This window comes from Panthera onca, chromosome E2 (assembly GCF_046562875.1).
Source record: "Panthera onca isolate mPanOnc1 chromosome E2, mPanOnc1 haplotype 2, whole genome shotgun sequence".
Classification (NCBI taxonomy): Eukaryota; Metazoa; Chordata; class Mammalia; order Carnivora; family Felidae; genus Panthera; species Panthera onca.
In genome coordinates this window covers 33,963,620-33,975,743 of record NC_138353.1, presented here as the reverse complement: position 1 = coordinate 33,975,743, position 12,124 = coordinate 33,963,620, and the positions used below count along the sequence as shown (strand labels likewise).

General features: G+C 41.6%; 2 protein-coding genes across 8 annotated transcripts in view; one reads left to right on the top strand and one right to left on the bottom strand.

The window, feature by feature from the left end:
• Window positions 1-6,061, bottom strand: part of RSPRY1 (ring finger and SPRY domain containing 1) — a 44,458-nt gene extending 38,397 nt beyond the window's left edge. The window contains exon 1 of one of the 2 annotated variants that reach the window (XM_078438799.2): window positions 5,585-6,061. The gene's annotated coding sequence lies outside the window, so the exon portion shown is untranslated. The remainder of the gene's footprint in view (window positions 1-5,584) is intronic. The other variant, XM_078438800.2, reaches the window with a different exon arrangement.
• Window positions 6,054-12,124, top strand: part of PSME3IP1 (proteasome activator subunit 3 interacting protein 1) — a 31,540-nt gene continuing 25,469 nt past the window's right edge. The window contains exon 1 of one of the 6 annotated variants that reach the window (XM_078438803.2): window positions 6,054-6,214. The gene's annotated coding sequence lies outside the window, so the exon portion shown is untranslated. The other 5 variants (XM_078438805.2, XM_078438808.2, XM_078438804.2 and 2 more) reach the window with 5 other exon arrangements.

Here is a 12,124-nt window from a genome sequence, read left to right as displayed (position 1 = left end):
AGCCACTCCCCAATTCTCAAAGACTAAATCCTATAGCATGAAGAGTAACAACATGTAATACATTGAAAATTTTAATGGTTTCCTTTCATTAGATCAAGTTTTGGATTTTATCCTAAGATAGTGAATATGCATAGGACCAGGGATAGCGTCCAGCATCATGTTTAATGCGCCCTCGACATTTTATTATGGACAGTTTCAAACATACAGAAAAGTTGAATTTTACAGTGAACACCTACATACCCACCATCTACATTCTAACAATAACATTTTACTATACTTGCTTTATCACACATCTATCCTCAATCCATCTGTTTTTGATGCATTTCAAAGTAAATCACAGGTATTAGTATACTGCCTCCCTAAATAATTCAGCATGTATATCACTAACTGGCCTTCAATATGTTTTCAGAGGTTAAATCTACACATAATGAAAGATACAGTCTTAAGAATATATGTGCCAAGTTTTGTCAAATGCATACACCTGTGTAACTCAAAGGTAGACAACCTTACTCATAAATATTTTTGCTTTTAAAATATTCTACAGAACAGCCCAAAGACCATAACTTTTTTTTTTTTTTTGCTGAAGACTGTGTCGAAATGGGGAAAAGTTGGAGGTCAACAAGGTTATTTAGTTGTACAATAAGTAGATAAGAAAAGTGTATTATATGTCAAGAGTATACTTACAAGTTGAAACAGAAACCACCTAAAGACATTTTAACAAGAGTGTTTTTCTCTAGACTCAAAAGCATCTGATATTCTGTGGTGGGGGTGAGGGGGGAAGATTGTGAAATATTTGGTTGGAACTTCACTTTTCCCCCAAAAGGAAAAGCAGCTCTGGTAAGATAGTTTTACATGTCACCCAGGTGTCCAAAACTATCTGCATTAGTGCTGGCCACTTGAAGTTTAAGCCAGATAGGGTACTATTATCCCAGAGATCATAACTAACCTTCACATTGTCCGAGAAAAGCACTGGGTAATTTTCATACTTCTGCTATGCACAGAGGTTAGTTAGAGAAAGTACAACTTTGGGAGGAAAAGTAGTTAATTTTTCTGGTTGAATTGGTAGAGAAGGAGTAGCTGGAAAAAGCTTCTAAAACGTTGGGAACTTTTTAACTCAGTAGCAGTGGTGGCTGTGGTCAGGTGAGATTTTTTAGCAGAATAAATTATAGAAGATAGCCCTGACCTGAAACAGTACAAAGGAGAAGAGTCAAATCCTTTTAATATTCAAAAATTGTAACAAGAAATAAAATTTAGGGCTGGGATAGAGTAAGGAATTTCCAGAAGCAAATAATAGTAAAAAAGGACAAGTAAATAATACTTGCCTGGTCTCAAGAATTGAAAATTTTGCCTTGAATCCAAAACGGAAATGCTAAGGAAGAACTGAGGTAAGCGCTAATGATGGCTACAGAACGGAGGGGAAAACCACATGTAATACGCCACACTATTGGGGATTTATCCCCCCTGGGAGACCAAATAACAGGAAGTCATATAGATCTGTTACTCAAACACATATATCATCCACAAATCTGAAGGAAAAGGACTTGACTGTTACAGAGAACTCTCTGCTATTAAGAAAACAAAATGTGTCAGTAGCATGTATAGCAACACTTTCCTTAAAGAGATCTACTTAAATAGTCAATTGCATACTCAATTGGATACCTATTAGAAACTAATAGGCAGTCAATAAGTAATTTAAGTGAATTTATTCTAAAATCTGTAAAAATGAAATGTTTCCAAAGGAGTGATCACTTTGAAAAACTGAGACAACATCACTCAATAAATATAAATCCAATGCTTATATGCACCAAGCAAAGCCAAAGAAAGGTCCTCATGTTCTTGGCAGAGGGACAAAGGATACCAACAGACAACACACCTAGTGCCGGACCCATCACACAGCACATGCCATAGAAGCTTACGGATAAAGCACTAGGTCTACTAGGAGGTGGCCTCTCCCTCGACCGTTTTTCCAGTGGAAAAGGAACTTAGTGACCTTCAAGTATCTCTTACAACCAAGTTTTTAGGTGACTATGTATACCAGAATTAGCAAAAGGGGAATGAAGATTTATCTGTGCTGCAACACATTCATGTTTTAAATTATAAGCCAAAGCATTTTTGGTACAACTATGCCTGACCACACAGTGAAAAGTTAACCAAAAACCCATAAATTAAATAGATAAAGATGAAGCTAATAGTAATTTAAATGGCAGGTGGGGGAGGGGGGTAGAAAAGAGGAAGCACAATGGAAACCCAAGATCCATTTGAGACCATACTGAGGACACATCCTAAATAAGCACCCTTCCTGAATATGGCAGGAACCCCATTCTGCATATGACATGTAAGAAGCTTTGCACTGTTGCCAAGTTTCCCAGGACAGACTCAGGGACAACAGTAAACTCTAATGCTATACTTACTGGTTTTGGCTTATGAATACCACATTTTAGTAATTCTTAACAATTCACTTCATAAGTTATTAATAAGCAGCCCTTAGGTATATGAAAGTATGAACAACTATGAAGCAATAAGAACTGAAAAAAGGAGTTGCACTTCTCACAAAGAACGGTGGAGTAGGAGCCGTACTTGGAGAGTCACTGCATTAGGGGAGCCCAGGAGCAGAAACTTAACTCTTCCGGAGGTAGAAGGGGTAAAAAAAAAACTAACGTTGCCACATTAAACCGAGGTAATAATAAACTTGCCAAGTCAAGTATTTCAAACGTTCTATTTGATGTGTATAGCACCCATGATATTATGCCTGGAATAATTTCAAACAACAAGAAAGTTACATGCACGGTTCATTCATTAACAAACTTCTGGAGTGCATCAATTCTTTAATTTTTCAAACACATTCTTCATTTTCAAAAGCTCAGAAAGGGAGAAAGGAAAATATTCTCTTACAGCCAACCACTATAAAATGTTTGCTTCATTTAGCCTTGTATATATCACACAGTTATATACAGTTTTCTATAGTTAAATATGCTCTTACATCTTTAACCAGCAAGCATTCTCTTTTGAAATGGACACGGAGAGTAAAATTTAACAATTTTACCTTTTTTCCCAATCATATTGCAAAAGCTATTTCAAAAGCTGACCACCGAATAGATAAACCAAAGTGAAAATATTCATTCTTTTGCACTACTAAAATTGTAAGTCTCCTTCTAATGGTTTTGGCCCAAGTTTTATCATTCACCACTTCCTATTCTGTTTTTCAATTTTCAAAATTGTACACAAGGAAAAAAACTATCCAAACTCAATGGTAAACGCGAAGATGCCAAATATTTGAAGAGAAGCTACACTGATAGTTTACTGCTCCCAAATAACTCTTGATATAGACTGCTGGTTCCATTGTGATTCCCATCTGTGGTGCCTAATGATTTTCCATTTACTTTTTCAGCCCTGTGACTATCGCACCTACTTTACAAGCATCCGATCACGAAACAGAAAACTTCCAATTTGAAGTAGTAATACTGATTACCATCATTAAGAATTCCTAATAATTTCTCAAACTATGTAGATATTAGAGTATCAAGGAGAGTTGTATTTTAAAGGATGCAAAATGACTTCTCACTTCATTAAAAAAATTACTTATTTTTGTAATTCCTGATAGGCTGAATTAAGATGAGTAGAAACAAAATGAGTAAATGCACTTCAGGAACACACAACAATTTTTTTTGTTATTCTCTTGCCAAAACACACTTCAGAGTTGTATCGAATAACAAACTTTTATACATAATGCTAAGTTTTTATTTCCCCTTGTTTCTTGGCCAATTTACTAAGGTGAAAAGTCATTTGTTGACAAACTGAAAAAGTCCACATAGAGCATGCTGGAACATTTCCTATAATCAATAACTTAAAAATAATCATGGAATACAGAAATAATGAAGAGTTTGTGAAAACAGCAAAAGCAGGCCACAGACATTAAGCAGTAGGTCAGGACAACATGTATCCTGGGAAATCAGAAAGCTCATAAAATCACCACAGTGCTTTTTTTTTTTTTTAAAGACCCATGGAATATAAAATTAGAAAAACAGGAATTTCAAGCCAGCTTTTAGCTAAAAAACAACAACAACCAAAAAAAAACCTTCAAAAATCACAAATTATCCAACATCTGGAAAACCAGCTAACAAACGCCATTAACCAAATATTAGGAAAATGTCATACATGGACTCAAGTATTTCATAGCTTCATAGGGGGAGCTACAAAGCAAGATGTCATTCGAGGAAATGTAACTTCTATATATGGGGAAAAATAAAAAGAACCATTCTGGAAGAGAAATTTAAAAGCAATTGCTTATGTGCCTCATAATCTAGTTTGAGGCCACCGCAGAGTGCACAAAGGCGTAATATTCGTGGGGGGAAAAAAGGAGGTCTCATTTACAAAATCACAAGAGAGGAAGCATGATATTCACTACACGTAGACATCCAAAGGCCATAAATATATATATGGAAAAAGGGGAGGAGGTTTATAATATTGAGATCAAATTTCAGCTGTCAGTGCTACCTCCTGCCAGCACCATCAGCAGTTCAGAGTAAATTAAAACTCTGGGGAGCAAAAAACCGGAAATCCCTCCACTCCCATCTAAGCAGGGGCTGAAACCATGGGTTTAGATCATAATATGACCTAGAAAGCTCTGAACCTTGAGGTTTTCATACAATATGGCTCCCAGTACAAGAGGTGATCAACAATTGTGTTAATACTAATCCCTTACATCTACATACTGCTTTACAGTTTAGAAAGTGCCCTCACTTTTCTTCTCCAACCCCTTTGGTGGTAGAATCGCAGCACTTGACTCTCACACAGCTTGTAGTTTGTAAACTATCTTCACACACCGCCCTATTTTACAGAACGGACCCGAGGAGGTTAATAGGGACGGTACACGGTAGGTGAGGGGCCTGGACGTCTGCAGGACCCTACTCAGTCACTCGTAGACACTTCCAACCTTTAAAGTTCAAAGTACAACACTCCAAGGCGGAGCAGCCAGCCTCATGCAGGCAGCTCTACGGCATGGAACTGCACAGTTTCAGTGAACCATCTCTGCCTCGCTCTCCCTCCCCGAACACAGGGAAACTGAGGCACCAGGTAGGAACAAAAGCCACAGCTAGAGTCACGCAAGGAGTGCTGTTAGCATGGACTTCCCTCCACCCCACCTGCACTTTGCCCAGAAGCAGCTGAATCCTGTGTTTGAGACACAGGTTCGGTCTCCAGAGAGGAAAACCCTTGCCATTGCTGCTTCCCTCTCACTATTCTCCGCCGGGCTTTCCTACCGATGGTGGTCTCTTCTTTCCAGAACCGCTCGGCAACAACCTCTCTCTAGGGCCCTTACCCATTTTCCACATCGGGCCTCCGGAGTAAAAGAATCCTCTAGCTCTGGCTCCCAACTCCTAGCCCCTCGCCCTGAGGTGTCTCTCGACCCCAAGGCATTTCTATGTCTCCCAGGGGAAGGTCCGACTTCCACCCGTGCCACCTAAACCTTAAACTCCACAAAAGAAAACCCTCCCAAAGCCTCCTCCCGTTACCCCTTCCGTCCAGGACACCCCCGAGGAGCACCCCTAAACATCAGGAGCCCCCCCAAGATCTACCTGCCTCTCACCTGGGCCCTTTTAGCCACGGCCTCCTCGGAAGGGCGACCCCCAACAACCTCCTCCGGTCACGAATCCGCTAAAGGGGGAACACCCTCTTCCAGGTACCGCTTCAGGCGCCTTCAGCGCGGGCCTCAGTGGAGAACCTCCGGGCTGTTTCCTGGGCTCTGCCCAACGCCACTCCCTCCCGGGCCCCTTCCCGGAGTCTCCCTCAGCCCCAGTCCGGTCTCCCCACCGCAGACTCGGGCGGCTGTTCCCCTCCCTCACGGACGTCCCCAGCCCTCGGACTCCCCCCAGCTCCGCGTCCCCAGTGGTTTCCCAGAGCAGCGCGGCCGGGCTGCGGCACTGACTTCTCCAGCTCCAGGGCCCACCCGAGGGAGGGGGCGGCGGTGGCGGCGCGACTCCTTTGTGACAGGTCCGAGAGAGCGGTAAAGATGGACGCGAGGCCACGGCGCTGCCATTACGCGCTGGGCCCACCCCCGCTTCGTACCGCCCCTGCCCTCCCTCAGTCCCCTAGGAAACGCCCCTTCCTCTGTGGCAAGCCCTCTCCCTTACAGCCAATCATATGTCAGGGGTGGTATCACGTGATCGCCCGGCCCGACCCGCCCCCCAAGCACGAGCTGGCCAATCCCCTTGCTGAGGTGAGAATGGCCCAATCAAGTCTCTCTGGCTAGCTTTCCTGGTACCGGATTTCCATCTGTCTCCTGGGGAGGAAGAAAGGTGCGGATTGGGTTACGCTACCGGAAGCGGGGCGGAACTTTGTTGTGGCGGTGAGGAAGAGGAAGCCCTGAAGGGTCAAAAGGAATACAAAAGCAAAGGCTGTTTTCCTTCTTTTCTTTTTTTCTTTCTCTCTTTCCCTTTTTTTTTTCCCCTAAAGAGCGCGTGGCCTTAGTGGTGGCGGTTTGGGGTGGGCGCCGCCGAGGTGAGGGGGTCTAGCCTCCTGCACGCTGGTAGGTGAGTGCGGCCTGGGCCCTGGCAGAGAGACCTGGGCTCCAGATTCTTCGCTGAGGAGATGGGGGTGTGTTGGGCGGGGGTGGGTGGGCTACGTCTGGTGTGAGGTTTAGGACCAAGCCCGTTCTCAGTCTGCGCACTTGCCCAGTATTCTGAGTCACCGGGGCCAGGGGCTTGCTGGGGGCCAGCCTGAGGGGAGCCGAGGGAACCCGCGGGAAGGCCTCCAAGTCGTCTGGGGGGAAGGATCCCGGCCCTTTCTAGCGGTCTTGGGAGTTCGCACCTCTTGCCGGATCTCTTCCACCGTTTCTGCTAAGTGGGGCCACCCAGGTTCCAAGTGAGGAGCGGGCTCTCTCCCAGGGGTCTTGGAAAGGCTCCAGGCTACTCAGGAGATGTGGGAGTGCCTGGTTGGACATGGTTGAATCACAGAGTGCAAGTGTAGGATGGGAAACACATTTATTATGTACCATGCACCTTTTGCTGCGCTCAATGCGTTTTCTTCTGATAGATAGCAATCCACCGTGCTCGTTTCGCAAAAAAAAAAAAAAAAAAAGGAAACTAAGACTGAGGGTTGGGTTGAAGGATCTTGATTGAGAGTTTGCTCACGTGAGTTGTCAATGCGCACAGGTGTAAAGGTGGCGACCTACTTGTTGATAGCAGTGGTTCTTAATCTAGTAGAAAACGAGATCTTCTGTGGCCTGTTTAAATGCAGATTCTCGGACCCTACCCCCCAGATAGTCTGACTGAGTAGGTCTGCAGTTGGGACCCAGGGAAGCCAAGTGCGGGCCTGGTGGTCAGAATTCCCAATGCCCTCTTGTGTATACCGGCTGTGAGGTAAGATTTGTTGATTTTTCGGCTGTTTGACTTGATATCAAACAGGGACCTCATGAAATAGTTTGGAGGGCACTACTTCTGAAATCCTTGAAAAGAATCAGTGTTTATACTCCCTTTTGATAACCAGGAATTGAGCGGAGATAAAAGCAGCTTTTACAGTCTTTCAAATGGAGCATGAGAGGAGCTGTTAACAATTTATAGGGGTCTGAAAGCAGAGGCTGGCCACCTATTTTTCTCAGCTGAAGTGTTGGTGTCTTAATCCCTTACAATCAGGAAGAATTATGTCAAGACCATTTACCTGGTTAGCAGTCTTCCCTTTTACCTTCTAAGAATCTTGATGTTTGGTTAGAGTTAAGCTGCTGCCTCAGAAATTGGAATCCGCGTAGCTGGTAAGTGAAGTAATTAAAGTGCGTGGTTCCGCCATTCATGCCCTCATACTGTAATCGTGCCTTTTGGGCAGCTGCATTGAACAAGTTCGGTATATTCACTGTTGATCACCTTTTGAAAATGCTTCGTCTTCATTCTTAAATGTGATCTGTTTCTTTATTGTAGGATGTATTTTAAAAGTTGTTTTCTGTTTTTTTGTTTTCTGCATTTTCCTGGCAATATATCCAACTATGGATGTGTTTTTGTTGGATTTGGTGTTTGTCAGACTTCTTTTTATTCTGTAAAATTCTTGGCCATTTTATATTGCTATGCCCCATTGTTTATCTCCTTTGCTGATTTAACCCAGATCCTTTCACTTTATTGTCTATGCCTCTTACTCCTTTATTTTTCCATACTGCATCCTGGATAATGTTTTCTTCATTAATTCTCAAGTTATTTCTAATCTGTTATTACACCCTTCCATTGACATCTTAAATTCAGTTATTGTGTTTTTTAGTTCCTGAGGTTCTATTTCATCCTTTTTCAAATGTGCCATGCCATTGTTTTACAGTCTGCTGTTAATTCAGAGGCTTGGTTTTTATTTCTTTCAACGCAGTAAGCGTTGTTTTATAATCTATATGTGTTAATTCCACTGTCAATTCCCTTTGAGTCTGTTTCTTTTGCTCATTATTGCTGCTGTTTTTCCTCCCAGTTCACCTTTACCTTTTTAAAAACATTTATTTATTTTTGAGAGACAGAGACAGACAGAAGCCCAAGAGGGTGCTGCACTGACGCGGGTCTCAAACTCACTAACCTAAGATCATGACCTGAGCCGAAATCACGAGTCGTACACTTAACAGACTGAGCCACCCAGGCGCCCCCACCTTTATCTTAATGGTATAGTTCTTTGGGACACTAGGTTAAGATGAAGAAGTTGGTTATCCGACTCTGCACCTTTTGTGGACTCCTGGCTTTGACTTTTGTTTCTGTTGCTTCGTAAGTGCATCAAAACAGCAGTTTTCAAGGTCAAGGTCAGAGAAATCCTCAGGATGAAAACCAGTTTGAATGTTGGGTTTAATTTCTGATTTTCTTTCACCTTTCTTGGCTTTGGGCCTTTTTTTTTTTTTTTTTTTTTTTTTTTACTGCCTTATTAGGTTTTCTGTTTAAGAATCATTTAAAAAATTTCTTCCAGTTTTTGTTTGTTTAATCATAGAGGTAGAGGATTGGTCTTAATTACCTAGCCCACTATTTCTGGAAATGAAAGCCCCCTTTCATGTTGATTTTGGAATGCGAAATTTGTGATTTCAGGCAATCTTAAAGATCGTCTTTCTCCATATACCTTAAACTTCCACCACTTTTCCCTATGTAGTGTCACAGCTGCTGTCAACATGAAGCTTCCTGGTACTTTTTTTTAGTCTTCCTTTTCTGAACTCCATAGTGCTTAGCTTCTGTTTATTCTCTTGTAGCATTTAACCTCATTCTTTTCCTAAAATTGCTTATGCCAACCTAATCTCTTTTACTGAATGCAACTTCTTCGTTTGCTAAGTTGTAGAGTGCCATTTCAGCACCTAGCACTCTGTGCCTTGCACACAGTAGGTCCCCTGTAAAGATTTACTTCAACAATACCACTGAATGGGTTAGTTGGCCTTGTATGGTTTGTGTAATGCAAAGTTTATCTTCCTTTGAACCCCAGGTGAAGTAGTTGGTTGGCATTTAGGAGTCACAATGTGTAAAAAATACAACTAATATTAGCGTCATACATAGTGAGGAAAGTGATTATACTCTGAGACGCACACATGAACTAAGGAACTGATGATCAGTCAAGGGAATCAATATTTTAAGATCTCTTTTTCTTTTCAGTGCATATAGATGAATTCAAGGTAAAAGCACATATGATGAGACTATTCTTGTGCTATGAAAAGATAAATGTATACATACGTTTGCTTTAAAAGAATTTTTTTTTTATTGCATGTGTTTTTTTAGATGCCTGGACAACCAGAAGATTGTGACAAATTGCTCTTTATAATAAACATTTTAAATATGAATAAAATTGCGTATGCTGTACCCTGATTTTTAGATTCCTTTAGTCTCCTTTGCTACTGGAGTGCATTAAATAAGGCTTAATGTTAGATTGAGGATTACTTTGGTAACAGATGCTCATCTTGTTCTCTGTTAGAAGTTGTCGTGCTCTGAAGTTTTATAATGTATAGGGAAAGTCATCTTGATCTGAATTACTGTGGCTTGGTAGAAGTGACTTCTGGCCAGAAAGCTATCTATTTGGAATATAGTTGAGTTTGCCAGATGGCAAATTCCTCTTAATTGCTGTCCTGCATTTTGAAATCCCATGTGACTTGAACATCAGGGTAAAAATGTTGGAAGAGCAGGACTTAAGTATATTTACTGACGAAAGGAAAGTGGATTGGCCTATTGTTTTTGCTTCCCAAAGAGAAGCCTCAGAACACCATAACAGAGAAATCTGATTCCCCCTGGTGTATTTTTACACTACAGTCTAATGTTAGAATTAGGAAGGTGTAGTGGCCAGTGATGTAAACACTTAAGTAGTCTGCCATCACAAAATTCAATTCCATAGGAAACCAGATCTCATTAACTTGTATCATGGCACTAGCTAAATGGAATAATTTTTCAAGTCAGCAGTAGGAATTACTTTGGGGGCAGCAGCAGTGGAAGTTTTATATCTTATATAGCATGCGGTGTCACCGGGCCCATTTTGTCCCTCCAACCTGGAAATTAAATACCACAGTCTCCAGTACAAACACAGAAGTGCTATGTTTAACAGTTACTTTGGCCTGAAATGTAAGAACTTTGTGTTTTTTTGGCTGTCAAGCAAATTTGAAAACTATTTATTTATTTATAAGTGTCAGTTTGTAACTTTTAAGGTTGGACAAAGTGATTTTGGTATGGTTTTGGTTTTCCATGAATTGCCTATTTGAAGAACTTAATCCTTTTTAAGGTAATGCAATGTTTAGTTTGATAATTAAACTTGAATCATCTTACAGGGGAAAAAAGCAATGTGAGTAAAGGAAAGTTGACAGCATTTATTCTTTCTAAAATTAAACACTGAAGAAAACGAATATTCCTGTTGTAAATACTCTTCATTCCTACATGAATCTTTATAGTTCGGTCCCAGGCCCCTGGGCTTTGTTTGTGTTTTGTTTTTAATTATTCTAGCAAAGGGGAAAAATAAGAGACTTGTGGAAATTTAGCAGGGCAGTAGGATTTAGAAATAAAGTTTATTTTCCAGTTCTTGCCTACTTCCAGAAGGAGGTGAATGAGCTCCAGGTTCTCATCACCTTCTTTTGCAGAATAAACAACCAATGAAAATTGAACTCTTCAAAGAAAAATGCTTTGTGTGGGAAGTACTTATTCTTCAGTGTAACAGCATTTTTCAGTCAGTTGAAATTAAAGGAAAGTAGTGAGTTATTCTTTTTAAAAAAAAATTTTTTTTTTCAACGTTTATTTATTTTTGGGACAGAGAGAGACAGAGCATGAACGGGGGAGGGACAGAGAGAGAGGGAGACACAGAATCGGAAACAGGCTCCAGGCTCTGAGCCATCAGCCCAGAGCCTGACGCGGGGCTCGAACTCATGGACCGTGAGATCGTGACCTGGCTGAAGTCGGATGCTTAACCGACTGCGCCACCCAGGCGCCCCAGTAGTGAGTTATTCTTGAAGAAGATATCAATTATGTAATATAGGAAAGCGATTTAATTTTTGGTCGTGTGTTTCTGGCCACCCAAGTTTTGTGTTTGAATAGAATTCCCTGTGAGACATAGGAGCTTGAGCAAATACTTACGTAACATCTACTTTTTTCTGTAACTCATGTGGACATTACCTTGGAATATTCATGTGAGATCATTCTTCCCTGCTTAAATTCTTGAAATCCTCTTCATGGTTGGTTTATTCAGTAAGTATTTATTATTATCTGCCTAATATATGCCAGACACTGTGCTAAGAAGCACTACGAATACAAAGAGCCGTTGGAACAGTCACAAACGGTAAAACACAGTGGGTAAGTGCTGGGGTAGTGTTAGAGTTAGAAACGGCTCGAGTAGGGGTGAATGTAGAAACAGGGAGACTAGTGGAAGGCTATTGCAGTAGCCCTTGCCGGGATGAAGCCCTGAAAAGAAGACATTAGAAAGGAAAGGACTCAGGAGGCCGGGGTGGCTCAGTCAGTTGAGCTTCTGACTCCTGATTGCGGCTCAGGTCATGGTCTTACGGTTCACGGGTTCAAGCCCGGTGTCGGGCTCTGTGCTGGGGGTGCGGAGCCTGCTTGAGATTCATTCTCCCACCCTCTGCCCCTCCCCAGCTCTCTCTTTCTCTCTCAAAATAAATAAATAAACTAAAAAAAAAGAAAGGACTCTCCTCTTGGAAAAAAAAGGAAAG